Source organism: Balearica regulorum, chromosome 1, assembly GCF_011004875.1.
Source record: "Balearica regulorum gibbericeps isolate bBalReg1 chromosome 1, bBalReg1.pri, whole genome shotgun sequence".
NCBI classification, from domain to species: Eukaryota; Metazoa; Chordata; class Aves; order Gruiformes; family Gruidae; genus Balearica; species Balearica regulorum.
Genome location: NC_046184.1, coordinates 123343939 through 123357923, shown reverse-complemented (window position 1 = coordinate 123357923; position 13985 = coordinate 123343939). Strand labels below are relative to the sequence as shown.

Here is a 13985-nt window from a genome sequence, read left to right as displayed (position 1 = left end):
CCGAGCAGGCGCGGCACGCACGCACGCGGGGGGCTGCGTTCGCTTCCGCTCTCTTTTTCCCCACCCCTCTCCCCCCCCCCGCCCGCCCCGCCAGACTCGCGCGTGGGGCCACGCCCACCATCCGTTTTGGGGGTCGGGGGGGTGGTGTCGATCGGTCCGATGTGCGCAGGCGTAGGCTGGGATGACGTCATGGCGCGGGGAGGGGGCTGAAGGGGGCGGCCGGCCGGCGGTACCGGCGTTTGTTGTGCGGCCGGGCTGGGGGGAGCGGCGGCGAGCGGGGCTCACGGGCTCAGGTACCGACCTTCCTTGTCTCCCCGGCCGCCCGCTCCCCGCCGCCGGCCCGTTGAGCGCCAGCGGCTCGCAGGGGGCCGGCGGCAGAAGGACCGGCCGTCCCGCCGCGCTGAGGCCGCGGGGTGCGGGGGGAGCGCGGCCCTGGAGGTGCGGGGCGCGTGGTGCCCGGGCAGGGGCGGGCGGGAGGGGGGGGGGAGGGGTCCTGCCGCGCTGCCGGCGGGTGGGGGCACGGCGCCTCAGCTGCACGCGCGGTCCGTAGCGGCAGGCGGCCCTTCTGCTTTTCACGCGCCCCGCTGTAGTGGTGTAGAACCTCTCTGCGTAAAGGGCTTGGAGAACTTCGTCCAGGGTCAATTAAAGTGCCCCCCCCCTTTTTTTTTCTTTTTCCTTTTTTCCCCCCTTCCTTCTCAAGAGAATATAAGCATTTTCTGGAGCACAACGTGAGCTCTCTTCATTATTAGGAAAACAGCCAATTTCTTACTAGTCCTAGAAGTAGTGAATTAAAAGAACCTGTTAGGAGTGCTCTTAGATACGCTCTTGCAGTTGGACAGGTAACTGGTGGCTGTCGTGTCTCTTAGTAGCTACTTAAAAACAATGTCCGAGGCATCCAGTGAATTTTAAATTACCAAGTACTTACCTGACATACTGTGTTCCATGATTTTTAGCATGTTACGCAGACAACTGTATGCAAAAGATAGATGTAAGTTGCACGTGTGTGGTTTTCCAAGTTTTGGATTTGATGGTTTGTAGAAGAGAGCAAAGCTCTCTTGAAGGAATTAGTCAGGAACTGTTGCAGTTTAGAGAGTATTTATTTTTGCCAAAGTACTTTAGCACACACGCAACTTATTAAAACTCATTAACAAAGGTAAATTATACAGTTGTTCCCCCCACACAGAAAAAAACCTGTCAAAGCAGAATTATCTGATGAAATGGTTTAAAGGTTAGCTTTAAAATGCAGAGCTGATGATACTTCACCAAGAACATCTTGTTACTGTCTCCAGATGAATTCAAAAGAAAAAAATCGGGAAAAGCTGTGAAAATAATTACATCTATCTCCTGCACAATGGTGGCATGTAGGGTGGGAGATGTTCCTGTGAGGCTGTGCCCTATGCCATACAAACCTTTAAAAAATACTGAAATGCTTTCTGCCATTTGGAATGAAAACAAAAAGCCGATAGATTGTTCCCCGAATTTCATGTAGCTAAACATGTGGGCAACCATTTCTTTCCTTTTGCAAAGTACTTTTGTGAGTGCCACATAGGCCTCACGGTAGTAAGTTTTAGAATATGGGTGAGCATTCACTTATATTTTGAGCAGAAATTGTCATCTGACACATGCAGGGCCATCATTAGAAGCTAACAGGAGAAACCGATACCAAAATGCACAAGGAAGAAAAATGCCCATACCGGATCCATTCCCAAGCTGAGGCAAACACTTTTGCTGTTCTAGCAGTGTCACTTCACGGAGGCCTCACCTTCCTCTGCATGCCAGGTGCTAGGAGTCACACCAGGCCACGTCACCCGGGTGTGACAGATTAAACTGAAGAGAAGGAATGCCAGACCCAATACATGGGGGGCTTTGGGTCAAAATCCTTTTGAGGACTCACAGGCTGCCCAGAGAGGTTGTGGACTCTCCTCTGGAGATACTCAAAACCCACCTGGATGTGATCCTGTGCAAACTGCTCTAGGTGATCCTGCTCTAGCAGGGGGGTTGGACTAGATGATCTCCAGAGGTCCCTTCCAACCCCTACCATTCTGTGGAGGGCAGTTGGCTCCGTTTTGGGATGACACAGCATGTAAACATGATTTTCTGCTAACGGACGGGATCTCAGAGCACAAGGTGAAGAGAGAGTTGTAGATATGGGAAGGTAGTTCCTTGGAAGACCCTGAACAAAATGGGCTTTCCCTAAGAGAAGTGGTTCGTTCCCTGACATCTGACCTACTTGAAGGGTCCTTTCAGGAAGGAGGATGCTGGCTGCTTTTTTATCTGATGGGCTGAGCTTCCTTTTTATTTTATTTTTTTCCCCCATTCTGGAGCAAAGAAGACCCGCTTGTGAGAGCAGCTGTAGCATTCATTGCTTAGGCTGGCAAGAAGCAAGGCAAATCTATCAAAGCTTACAAACGTGTGAGTTGTCCACCATTCAGCGCAGGGGGAGAGCGGAAATGGGTGCTACCTACTATTTGAGTTGCACGAGAAGAATCTGTCTGAGCTAGGATTTGTGTGCAGATCTGTATCATAAATAGTTGCATACTGATCCAGCAAAAGCAGCAAGGATACCACTACATCAGCAATTACTAGAACAAATGAGAACTGTACTGTAACTAATCGTAGTTTCAGATTGAATGCGCTCAAGAAAATACGAGCATTAGTTTGCCAAGTTTGCCAGCAGCCAACTCCCGATAGTATGGCCATCCAAGCAATGCATATACAGATAGGTTTGTAATCATGAATTTCATCTACAAGTTTGAAAGTAGTCATTGCCTTTCATAGGCAGGCATTACTGATTTTCACCCGCATATCCAATGCATCTCCTTACAGATTCTGGGTTTAATTTAGAAGTTTATCTACGCACATCCCATCTCATTAAAAAGTATGTAACAATAATGTTTGAAATACAAGTGGAAGAAACTTTACACTTGAGACCTGGAATGATTTGCATGCAAGCATAATGGTTGGTCTGAAAACAGTTCATGGCATCAGTCATTTTGGGGCTGGGAGAGGGACTTCCTCATGGGGAAATAGGAGGAAAAGGTCACTGGCTATTCACAAGAAGGAAATGCTTTACAATCCCTCGTAGCCCTCCCCAAACCGCTGCACGTGTTGGAGCTGCCTGTGTGTCAGATTCTGAGCTGCCAGGTTAAGGTGATGTATTTTTACACAAACCAATATTGTTGTTTAATTCAAAAGTTTATTTTAAAGTCCTAAGAAATAGTTGAGTGTGGGCTCGGGCACTAGAAAAAACTTTTCTTAACGTTCTGTGGGGTTTTCAAGTTTTCTTTGGCTATGGTCTTGGCAGGGCGTGCACATATAGTCTGCACACTGTTGGTGAGCCACAGGGCAGGTCAGTTCAAGGGATGTTTGTGGCAGTGTAGTTATGAGTTACATCCAAACAGCTTTTATAATGTTTTCATTTAAAAGTGTGATGTAAAACGTACGTAACGAGGAACAAGAAATTTTAAGGGTTTGTGTTCTGTCATCCAAAAGATGTAGGAAACACCAAATTCTGTGCCTTGGATTCCAAGTAGAACAGGGCCCCAGATACTTTGATCTGTAAACAAGCTGTTAATTCACTCCCTCTTACAAAGTTTGAGGATGATAGCAGCTCTGAAGATGAGTGTGGACCATTGGTACTTTGTAAGAGCGAATATTGGAGGCCTACCAGATTTCTGATAAACTGCCGTATTCTTCAGGAGTGCAAATTCTGTGAACTGAAAATAGTTCATATTTTGGGCAATAGAAATCTATTTTGGTTGCAAGGAAAAGAGAGAATGTTTTGATCATGACAGACACAGACATTTTCAATCCCTGTCAAAAATGCTGGTCAAAAGAACCCTACAAAGCCGTCAGCCAACCTTGAATTAGTCTGGCTAACTTCTTACAAAACTCTATAATTAAATCAGCTTGGAAATCTACCATGTGGCAGGGCAGGCTGTGGCTGCAGAGCTCAGGTGTAGCACGCTGCACAAGTCATGCCATAGCATAATTAAGGAGGCCGGGTTTCCCACGAATGTGTGTCTTAACAGGTGAATGATGTTTGTCTAGGAAGATAAATCTCCCAACTGCATTTTCTCCTTAGTGGAGTTTTTTTTTAAGTTCCTCCATGATGCCAGTTCTCCATTGTTCAATGAGAAGTGGACTTTCACTGCCACCCTTCCTCACTAAAGACACTATTGGGTCTCTCTCTTTTCTGCAGCCCCCTACCTTCAAAGGACAGTTGGAGCTTCTCTCTGGGATCCGTACCTTGCCCCCATCTAATTCTGTTGAAACTGACCCCCTGGCTCAAAAGTTTTTGGGAGAGAACATGCTTGTATGTATATGTGAACATGGCAAAGCATAAACATCATTTCCTCAGGCAATCAGCTAAGACCTGCCTCTTTTGAATAAGGAATTTCTTTTCACTGCCCCTCAGACATGGTGACCGCATCCCCTTCGCCAGACGCTCGGCTCATACCGACCCAGCCACCCAAATGGGAGAGAGTGCCAGGTCAAGTAATCAGCCAGGTTGTGGGCAACGAATGGTAAGGGAAAAAGTCACGTTCTCCTCATCGTAATTAAACTGCAGTCACAATTAAATGTAAATTGCAGTAACGCTACTTAAGATAAGCAGTAAACTAAACCAAAGCTGACCATATCTGATACTGCCAAAGCAGCTCATGGTCACCCTTCAAAATCAGTTTCCAAATGTGAAACAGTCCCATGAAACAGCTGGCAGTGTCAAAAGAGAGAGGAAAACTTAAAAATGACACAAACCCATACGTAATGGAGTTTCTTTTTTAGCTGTTCCTTGCCATTCTGGTTATTTTTCCCCTCCTTGTGTGCTGTGTACCTGTGAACAATCTTGACTGGATTACTGGAGACGCTTATTTCTTTTCTCCCCAGTTGCAGCTTTTCCTCATTGACCAGTATAGATTAAATAATATGAATTCGGGAGGAAATCTCCTCGTGATCCTTTTATCGAAACTTTTTTAAATTAAAAAAGATCTTACAAGATGTACAGGGGATAAAACCAGGCAATGAAAACAACTCAAAATTCCGGTTATCTTTTCATCATTATCCTAAACAGAAACTTGCAACTATATGCTACAGTCGTGCACCTATATGCAGAAAAATAATTAAAAAACACATTATACAGACAATCTCAAAGTGCCACGTACTAGCACTGAAATAATAATTAAAACCCCTTATATTTTCCTCTCATATCTTTCTTTTCTCTCTTGCATTTCTCACCATCCTACTATCTTTTCTAGAAGCGTAATAAGCTCTTTTGGGTAGACGGATGCCGCCCTGTTAGTTAGGAACTCCAGAAGGGCCCCACGAACCACAGTTAAGTGCCCAGAGGACTTTGGTGTAGGTAAACGGCAAGGAGTAGCGCATCCACAGGAACTCCTCGTCTACACTGTCCCTGCGTGATGCTGAATTTGGAACTGGCAGTTGCAGCTCTGGAAAGATCCCTCAGACTCACCCTGGCAGTTCCCTGAAACTGTTGCCGCAGGCTGCAGTAGCAGTCAAAAAAAGCCAATGAAATATTGGGCATATCAGGACAGGCATGGAAATAAGGCAGGTGGTGTTGTCTTTGCCTCCGTGTAAAGCTCTGGTGTACCCGCAGCTAGAGGGCTGGGGCAGGTCAGGCCTCCCCGTCTCCAGAAGAGCACAAAGGAGTTTGCAAAGCAACAGAGAGAGAATGGCAATGAAAAAGAATCAGGGATGAACCATCTGCCTTGCCAGGAGATGGCAAAAGGCTGAGACTTGTCAATTTGCAGAGGAGACACCTGGGTTAGGATATGGTCAAGGTTTATAAAATCATGAAGGTGGTAGATAAGGTGAAGGCAGGACTGTTGTTCACCAAGTCCTGCAATACTAAAACTAAGGGGCGCTCAGTAAAACAAGTAGGAAGGTAGTTTAAGTCAGATACATGGAAGTACTTCCCCCCCCCCCCAAATATACGCACACACACTGGATAGGGAATTTTGAGAACCTGCTGCCACAGCAGGCTGTGGAGACCAATGCTGTTAGCAGGTTGAAAAAAGGAATTAGAGTGTTTTGGGGATGATACATCATTATAAACAAATACTGGAAGGAATGGGCAGGGGTGTGCCATGGAGCATCTCTAGTACAACAAATGTAAATGCTGGAGGAGTGGAAGGGGAACTGACTGCAGATTGTGGCGAGGCTTTCATGCACTTTCTAAGCATTTCCTACTGCTCTGTTTTCATTTTTAAAGGTGTAAATACAGACTTTCACTACAAATTATGCAGTCAGCTTCTCCGCATCTGGGAAAATCACAAAAGTCAGCATACCTGGAATGCAGAGAATAAGCCTTACCCAGGAAGGCCACATTATTGATCTCAGTCTATCCCCTATCAGGTAAGTAGGGCTAAGGAGATCCATTAGGGAATTTCTTATATTCTCAGCCTTTTAGTTTCAGTCTGTGTTTCATTTTTCATTCCCAACTTTGTCATTTATTTTGTCCTCCCTGTGCCACCAATTTGTTTTCCAAACCCTGTTTATGAGGTGTGAGATACCTATTTTTTCTTACTGCATTTCCCACATCACTATTTCTATTAATGTGCAGTAATACAATCCAATAGCTGGATTGTTGAAGACTTCTAAGACACAGCTATGGCTTTTCCACTTATCCTAATAGCCTCAAGGTAAGCCAAGGTCACCAGATTTTATAACTTTAGAAGATAATACTATTTCTGTAAAAAAATATTTGCCAAATACTCCATCTTCCTCCTTGTCATCCAGCTTTTTTTTCCTTTCCTCCTGTTTTTCTCAGCCTAACATTTTTTTCAGATAGGGTATAGCTTCAGAGAAGAGAGCAAACTCCGCTCTGCCTGGCCACTTCATTACTTCCCAATTCCTTCTCCCTCTTCCTTATGCTTTCCCTTTCCGAAGTGTTATGCTGACACTGCATGACTATTCATACCCAAACTTTGAGGCTGTTTTATCCTTCAAGAACAAAACCACCTGCAGTGGAAGGAGGTGGTATCACCTTCCTGATTTGCACTGGCCAAGTTGCCATTGAGAAAGCTTTTTCTAAATCTTTTGCCTGCAGAAATCCAATTCATAGATTGTTTGCATCAGATCTTAGAAATTTACCAGGGAAAAAGTCCTAGAGGGCAAAGATGTATGATTTTCTGTGTCCCATGAAATGCTATTCAGGTCTGACAGAGGGAGAGACTGGGAGAAAAATATCCTTTTTTCCTACGGCTTATGTTGGCAGCAGCATCCTGGCAGCCATCCAACGGGAACGGCCATGGGCATTCTCATCCCAGACAGCGACCACTGCACACAGCATTGTGCTGGGAGTCTGACACTCTGGCTGTAGCAAAAAAAGCTGTCGTGAAAGTGAAGTTTGGAGACAGCCGAGAGAGGAAAAACAAAACCATGCTCTGTAATAGCGCTCTCTAACCCAGCTCATAGTATCTCTTTGATCTCGTCCTTTATGGGCTCAAGAGCACCCTTATTTTGAAGAAATTCAAGCCATACTCCCCTGATGATCACCTGTGAGCTGCACATGGTCTCAATCTCTGCTGAGAGATTTTTATGAGTAGCTTGGGGTCTTTTCATTTAGGAGGAAGAAAATTCTTCCAGAAAGGCAAACTATTTTTTACTTTGGGAAAAGGCATTTGTGTGCTATTTGCGAGACTTATTTTCAGGACTGCTGCCGTATTTGTTCTCGTTACTGGAATGTCAATGGAGAATGTAACAAGGTGGGAAGAAGTGGGAGGAAGATCTTGATGTAGAACAGGAGATTGACACAATGGTGAACAAATTGTTCTTTACCTTGTAGTAAAGTGTGGTCCCCAGTGATGCTTTGCTCACTGTTTATACATGAGGCCAGTATGCTCAGCTTCATTTTTTTTCGGCCATCAGTGCTCAGCTGGAGACAAGACTTTGCCCTCCATTTTCTCACAGCTCCAGATGTACAGCAACATCAAACGCATCTCTCTGCTCCCTCACCAATGTAAAATCCATATGTTAACACAGGAGCGGAGGAAAACTGATGATCATGGAAATAGATAAACACTTTTTAAAGAACTGTGAATATCTATTCTAACTTAGTATGTATTTTACAGATGATGACTCCTAATCAGAAGCTCTGTCTGATGCCGGTGATGTCCTTAGCACAAGTAACACAAAAGCATATAGCAGAACTAAATTCTGAGGATTATTTTCTACTGTAAATTAAGGAGGAGAAAGCTTTAAGAGTAATTATGTTTTCTGTGAGGAAAAGAGCCAGAAGTAACACTTTTTGATGAATTCAAAATAATTTCTGGTTTAGTCTATGTAGAGCTGGGCTCTGGGTGGATGTATTGACTTCTTTAGAAGGAACTTAGGAAAATTAGGGCTCTGATGGATGAAGAAAGGGGAATCTACTTTAACACGTATTATCTTCCCCAGCCTGTGGAACAGGTAGCTGTGTTGCCTGTCATTCAGACTCTGAACTACCCACTTATAGTGCAGTGGTTTTAGGCTAATTAAAGCCACCTCTGTTGCTTGACAGTCCACCCAAACCTCCGTGCTGTAACAGGGTCAGGAACAGAGAAGCATCTCTGAGGCTAACCCAGAGCAGGAATACACACTGGTGTCCTCACCGTGCCATGTGTCACTGTGTGTCATTCACATCCTTCAGACTCCCTCGCTGTGTGGGTTCTCTTTGAGGAAGATTTACTAATACCAGGGTGTCCATTATGTGCTCCACACCCACAGGCTTTGGGTATGCCTGTGCTCAGTCATTACAGTTTTGGATAAAGGAGAACTCTCGGACAGGAGGCTGAGTTCAGTCATAATAACTGATTCTTTCAAATAAGAACACAACTGGATCAAGTGTTTTCATGTTTCAGAAGAAAGGAAATGCTATGTAAAAAAACTTCTAACTTAGCATTGATACCTATTAATTAGCTGCTAAGTACTTACGTACAGTAATTGTCAAAACAATGGGTAAATCATACCATGAGTGGAAAAGCTGTCACTCATAGTACTACACCTGATGGTGGTTGTGTTGTCCCTCCTTTGGTGCCTTTGGTTGGAAGTATGAGGATAATCACAGAGCAGATGTGGCCCATGGTAGTTGTACCTGTCCAGAAGCGTGTCAACTGAAGAATGTGAAGGGCCTGTACACCAGGAATGGAATATCTATAGGGAAACATGCTATTACTGCCTCTGCTGTATAGCTACAGCCAGTGCCCAGCGGGTCAGGTAAGCCAAGATTTTGGCAAGTGATCGTTAATTCTGTTTTCTCATCTTGTGAGTTTCTAATACGAACCATCTCATGTAACTTTAGACACCAGTGGAATAGAGGTCTGCACCTGAGCTAGTTATCAGGGCTTCCTTTACAGCCAGTCAACAGATACAGGCGTTTCTGGGGCATAATCACTCTGAGTATGCTAGGGAGGCAGCAAGTAGCTCCAGCAAAGTTCCTAAGTTTCCCTTATAAAAAACAGGGATATTTTACCTTTGATCTTCCAGAGGGGATGCTTTAAACTATTGCACTAATAGAGTAATGGGTGGCCTAAAAGAAAAGAAGAAAATTACTAGCTTTTTAAAAAGTAATGAGAAATGTATTGGTTTTTTTCCCAATCTGGCTTTCACCTTCCACAGAAGTGAAAAAGACATCTCCTCCATATGTCTGGGTTGTCTTGTGACAGGCACCATGGAGTTTGATAGGGATCTGCCTTACATGGAGTGTGAGCTCTTAAAAAGAGCATTGCACTTTGTAGCTTGTATTTAACAACTGGTTCAAGCCAGAATCTCTTAAAGACATGGTTCTCAGCAATTTCCCTCTGCATCCTGAAATTAAACATTAACATAATAAGGAAGTTCAGATACTAACTTAATCTAGCTTAATGAACAAGCACACGTTCAATTAGTCTCTGAGGTACTCTGTACTGATTCATGGAATTGGAAATCTCTCCCAGAGTATCAATACTCTTGCTGTCAGATGGCAGCAAGTCTGTTAGTTCCAGTTGTGCCGTGTCCTGAAACTAATTTACCTCAACCTGCTGCGGCTGTTGGCTGTCAGAATTTCTCAGGTAAAATGGCTGCATTGGTACTCCTCCGTTGGAGAAAGTGTCACTTACTCCTCTGCATATGTCCACCTGGTGTGTCAAGTTTGTCTCTGACCACAGGATATTTCTTGTGACATTATTGCTGCTTGCAGTCACTACTTTTCATTATAGATATTCTCACAGTTTTGGTTTTTGCTTTTTTTTTTTACAAAAAGGTGACAGCTCCCTGTACCCCAGATTATGTTTCCTTTTATTTTCCCCCCACCTCGTCTTTTTTCCCATATATCTGCTGGTTGCTGTGACTTTGACATGAGTTCCTAACAGGCGCTCAAGAGCAGGCACTCTTGTTTTCAGGTTTCTGTTGACTAAAATGTTAGCAAGTAACAAGTCATGTTACACTGGTGCCCCTCTGTTATTTAACAGTATCAGGTACGGATCAGAATTGGCATCCATTCCTGTATATTCTTTAATGTATTTTCTGCTAGCCTTCAGAGGCTGGAGATAATGGAGGTTATGGTTATATGATTAAACTTATATTTCAGAGCAGAACGGTTAAACACGAACCCGATAAATGTCAGACATTACTATATCAGGTATACCAGGCCTAGCATATCGAATCAAATTTGGGATGTCATCTTTCTAAGCTGTTATGTTTTCTAGCAACACTATCTCAGAAAAATGAAAATACTCTAAATACGTTATCTAGGAGTAAGGGACTGCTGTCAGTATATTTTCCTTTTCCAGCCAGGACATGCAAGTTTGTTTCTCCTTTGCATTGGGAACAAGTACTTGCTGCACCATGTGAAAAGTCTTACCATTTCCTTAATGGCATTGTGACAAATCTCTAGTCCTTCTCTTAGAGTTTTCAATCCCTAAATAAGTTTCCTCTGCCCATTTTATCATTTTTCAATAACATCTTAAAAATGACCACTCTGGTGTCTTAAAGCATCCCTCTGGCGCTAAGAGCTTCCCCCAACTCTAGCGTGATAAATATTATCAGTAAAGACAGTATAATGGGTTGGGCATGGTATATAAGTAGTTTTAATTACATTTTGTAAGAAACCTGTTTGTAAGAGCAGTTTTGACAATCAAAGTCCGTATTCTGTTTTTACTGTTGCTTTTTATCTGCCTGATACATGTAAAATCTGACTCCTGTTGCTAAATAGGAGAGCGTGCCTCCAACTTCCCTAGGTTTACATTTAACTTGCAAATCCCCTATCTGTAGCTGAATATCCCTCTTTGAAGTACTATTTCGCGGGTCCCTGTGGCCGACAGTCACTTTCAGCTAAAACTGAACTCCAGGGAATGAGAGTGTGAACCTTTCTAGCTGTGGGGCTGTGGACCGTTGCCTCCCTCTCCTTTTGAGAGCGCTGGCACCTGGCTGACACTTGCGACACGCACGCCGCTGCCGTGCAGCTCAGAGAGGGCTCATGCCACCGCCCTTCTCGGAGCGGGTGGCAGAAATCTTCATGTTGTGGTTATTTTTACAGGCCCCTCTAATTCCTTTGGTTTCTCAAAAGCTTTGTGGCTGGCGGTGGCGCTCGTTTCTCAAGCGCTTTGCCATGTCCCCTGTTTTGTGGAGCGGCGGGCTTAGAAAGCTGGTTCTGGCAGCTCCGTCACACACAAATTTGCCTACAACGTTCGTCTCTCCAAGGAATCTTTAAACCCTTTCTTGTCTGTCAGGCTAGGTATACTAATGATAACATCACCCTCCCTCGTGTGATCGTTTCCTAAACCATTCTGGAAAACGAGCTGGATTAATGAAGACTTATTATTTAAATTGCTGAAGCTACCCAGCTCATTTTGACTGAACACATGAGCTTCTACCATGACTGCTACAACCAGAATGGATGTCTATTGGTCCCTAAGCATCCGGCACGTCCCAGTTGCAAAATTATATGCCTTAGTTGAAACTTCATAAGCTAAAGGAGCTATGACTAAATTTCTGAGAGTGTACTCATATGCTAAGCTAGTTGTATATGACAGCGCAAAGCTCTGCGTAGGTTAATTTCCTCTGCTGAAAGCTCACTAATTTAAATTTGGTTCAGATATCTCTGCTGTCCGTTGCAGTCTTCAGGGAAGTTATACCCTTAGTTCATTTTATTTTTGGTCCCGGGCTTTGTTCTGTAAACATACAGAACCAAGACTTTTGAGTGGAATCTGATTCATTCCCTGTCTGCTGTCTCACTGACCGCCATGGCTTAACCTGGCTTTCTGCACCAACTCCTGGCTTTTTCCAGAGCTCCGGAAAGCTGCAGTTCCCCGCACTGGCCAGTCTTACAGCTGGTACTGTCAGCTAACAGCAGCTGCAGCACAGAAAATGTTCTCAGGTCTTGTACTTTGAAGTGTATCCACTCATCTCTGAAACATGCTCCCTAATGCTGAAAATGTTTACAGAAGTAATTCGCTGTGGATAGGCAAAATATGCTGGCAATTAAATTGTAATTAAAATTTTTTCATTTCAACACTCGAGGGATTCCATCTTCAATGTGAAAATGTCACAGATCTCAGCAGTCCTGTTGCCCTCAGCAGACCTCTGCGCCGTTACTCCGCATACCCTTGTTTTATTGGAACTACATTTGAAATCAAAAGTTAAGAATTTCAAAAGAACTTCTGCTTTTTGTTTTCTTTTAGGTTTAACCTTTCACTTCAAATAAGAGGAGGCTGGTAACATCATTTGCTCTGTTTCTTAGATTCTACGTTATGCATTTGCCTGATATTTCATTCTATCTGTTCCTCTGATTTTTCATGTCACACAAATGACACAGTAGCCCTAAATATAGCAGAAGATTGCTCATGAGACTCTCTTAAATTAATCTTATGAAAAGAATTGATTAAACTTAGTTCTTGACTAAAAATTAAATCTTTTTTTCTCTTTGTTTGACTCAAGGTCAATTTTAAGCACCTTTGTCATTCTTCGACAGATAGGCAAAATGTTTTGGAAAACATTTTGAGAAGGAGAAATAGCATAGAAAAAGCCTTATTCCCACACAGTCTTGAACTCCTGGGGTTCAGTCTTGCAGCACACCGAAAGATCCCCTCTATGCTCTGTTCCTTACACTTGGGATCTCTCATGTGTAAGATTAAGCGTGTGTTTAAGTATCTGAAAACTTTGTTTTGTCTAACTGACTCGGCCTTCTATATGGTGATATCAAACTCAAGTACACTCTGAAAGCATGCCTGGCTCATTTTCAGCCACTGCAGAAAAAAGATATCCAAGGGAGAGATAACGCAGGAGAGATACTAACCAAGGAATCCCCCACCAAATTCAGCACATAGCTTGCCCTGGATGATTATTTCTTTGCTGCTGCTTCTTGCTGCAGAACTCCAAGCCTTTGGAGTAGATCTTCACGTCATGTAGACTAGACATACAACATGAAGAAAACATTACTCCCGAACTCAATTCTGTGTATTTTTACCCCCATCTTAGTAACTTATGGGAGAGATGCTAAGTGAAAAGTGACGCAAGCAGGATCTTCTTTACAGTATGACAGGTTGTTGCCAGGAATTCAGCATGAACAAGCAAACAATTTTACTCTTCTGTCTTTAATACAGCGTGCTGAGATAAGAAAAAATAGCATACTACACAAATATAGTACAAAATCAGAATAATAATTTCTGATTCAAGTACCGGCTTGTGGAAAAGAAGAGAAAAACTTTGCTCTGAAGTCAGCCATTTAGATGGTGCTTTGGCAGAGAGAAAGTCAAGAGTTCTGCTGAAATAAGGAAAGAAATACATGGAACATGGAGATCAAAGCCAGCCTACACTGTAGGAGGACCAACTGGCATTGGCTGGTGTTTCTGTGAAGTATTTATTTAAATACAAATATAAATACATATGTATTCAAATATTAATAGTTCTACATTTGAAAAGCTCTCTCTCTTCCACTTGCCTATTGGTCTTGCATCATTTTGAATGGGACTAAATTGCTTCACTAATTTTGATGTCAGCTACTAATATTT

General features: G+C 43.4%; 1 long non-coding RNA gene across 17 annotated transcripts in view; it reads left to right on the top strand.

The window, feature by feature from the left end:
* Positions 1–13985, top strand: part of LOC142604809 (uncharacterized) — a 53275-nt gene that overhangs the window by 1186 nt on the left and 38104 nt on the right. For 12 of the 17 annotated variants that reach the window (XR_012838651.1, XR_012838650.1, XR_012838659.1 and 9 more), the window contains exons 1-3: positions 198–293; positions 4418–4526; positions 6230–6372. This is a non-coding gene — a long non-coding RNA (uncharacterized LOC142604809). Of the gene's footprint in view, positions 1–195; positions 294–517; positions 638–4201; positions 4316–4417; positions 4527–6229; positions 6373–13985 lie in introns of those variants that run through there. The other 5 variants (XR_012838644.1, XR_012838647.1, XR_012838646.1 and 2 more) reach the window with 5 other exon arrangements.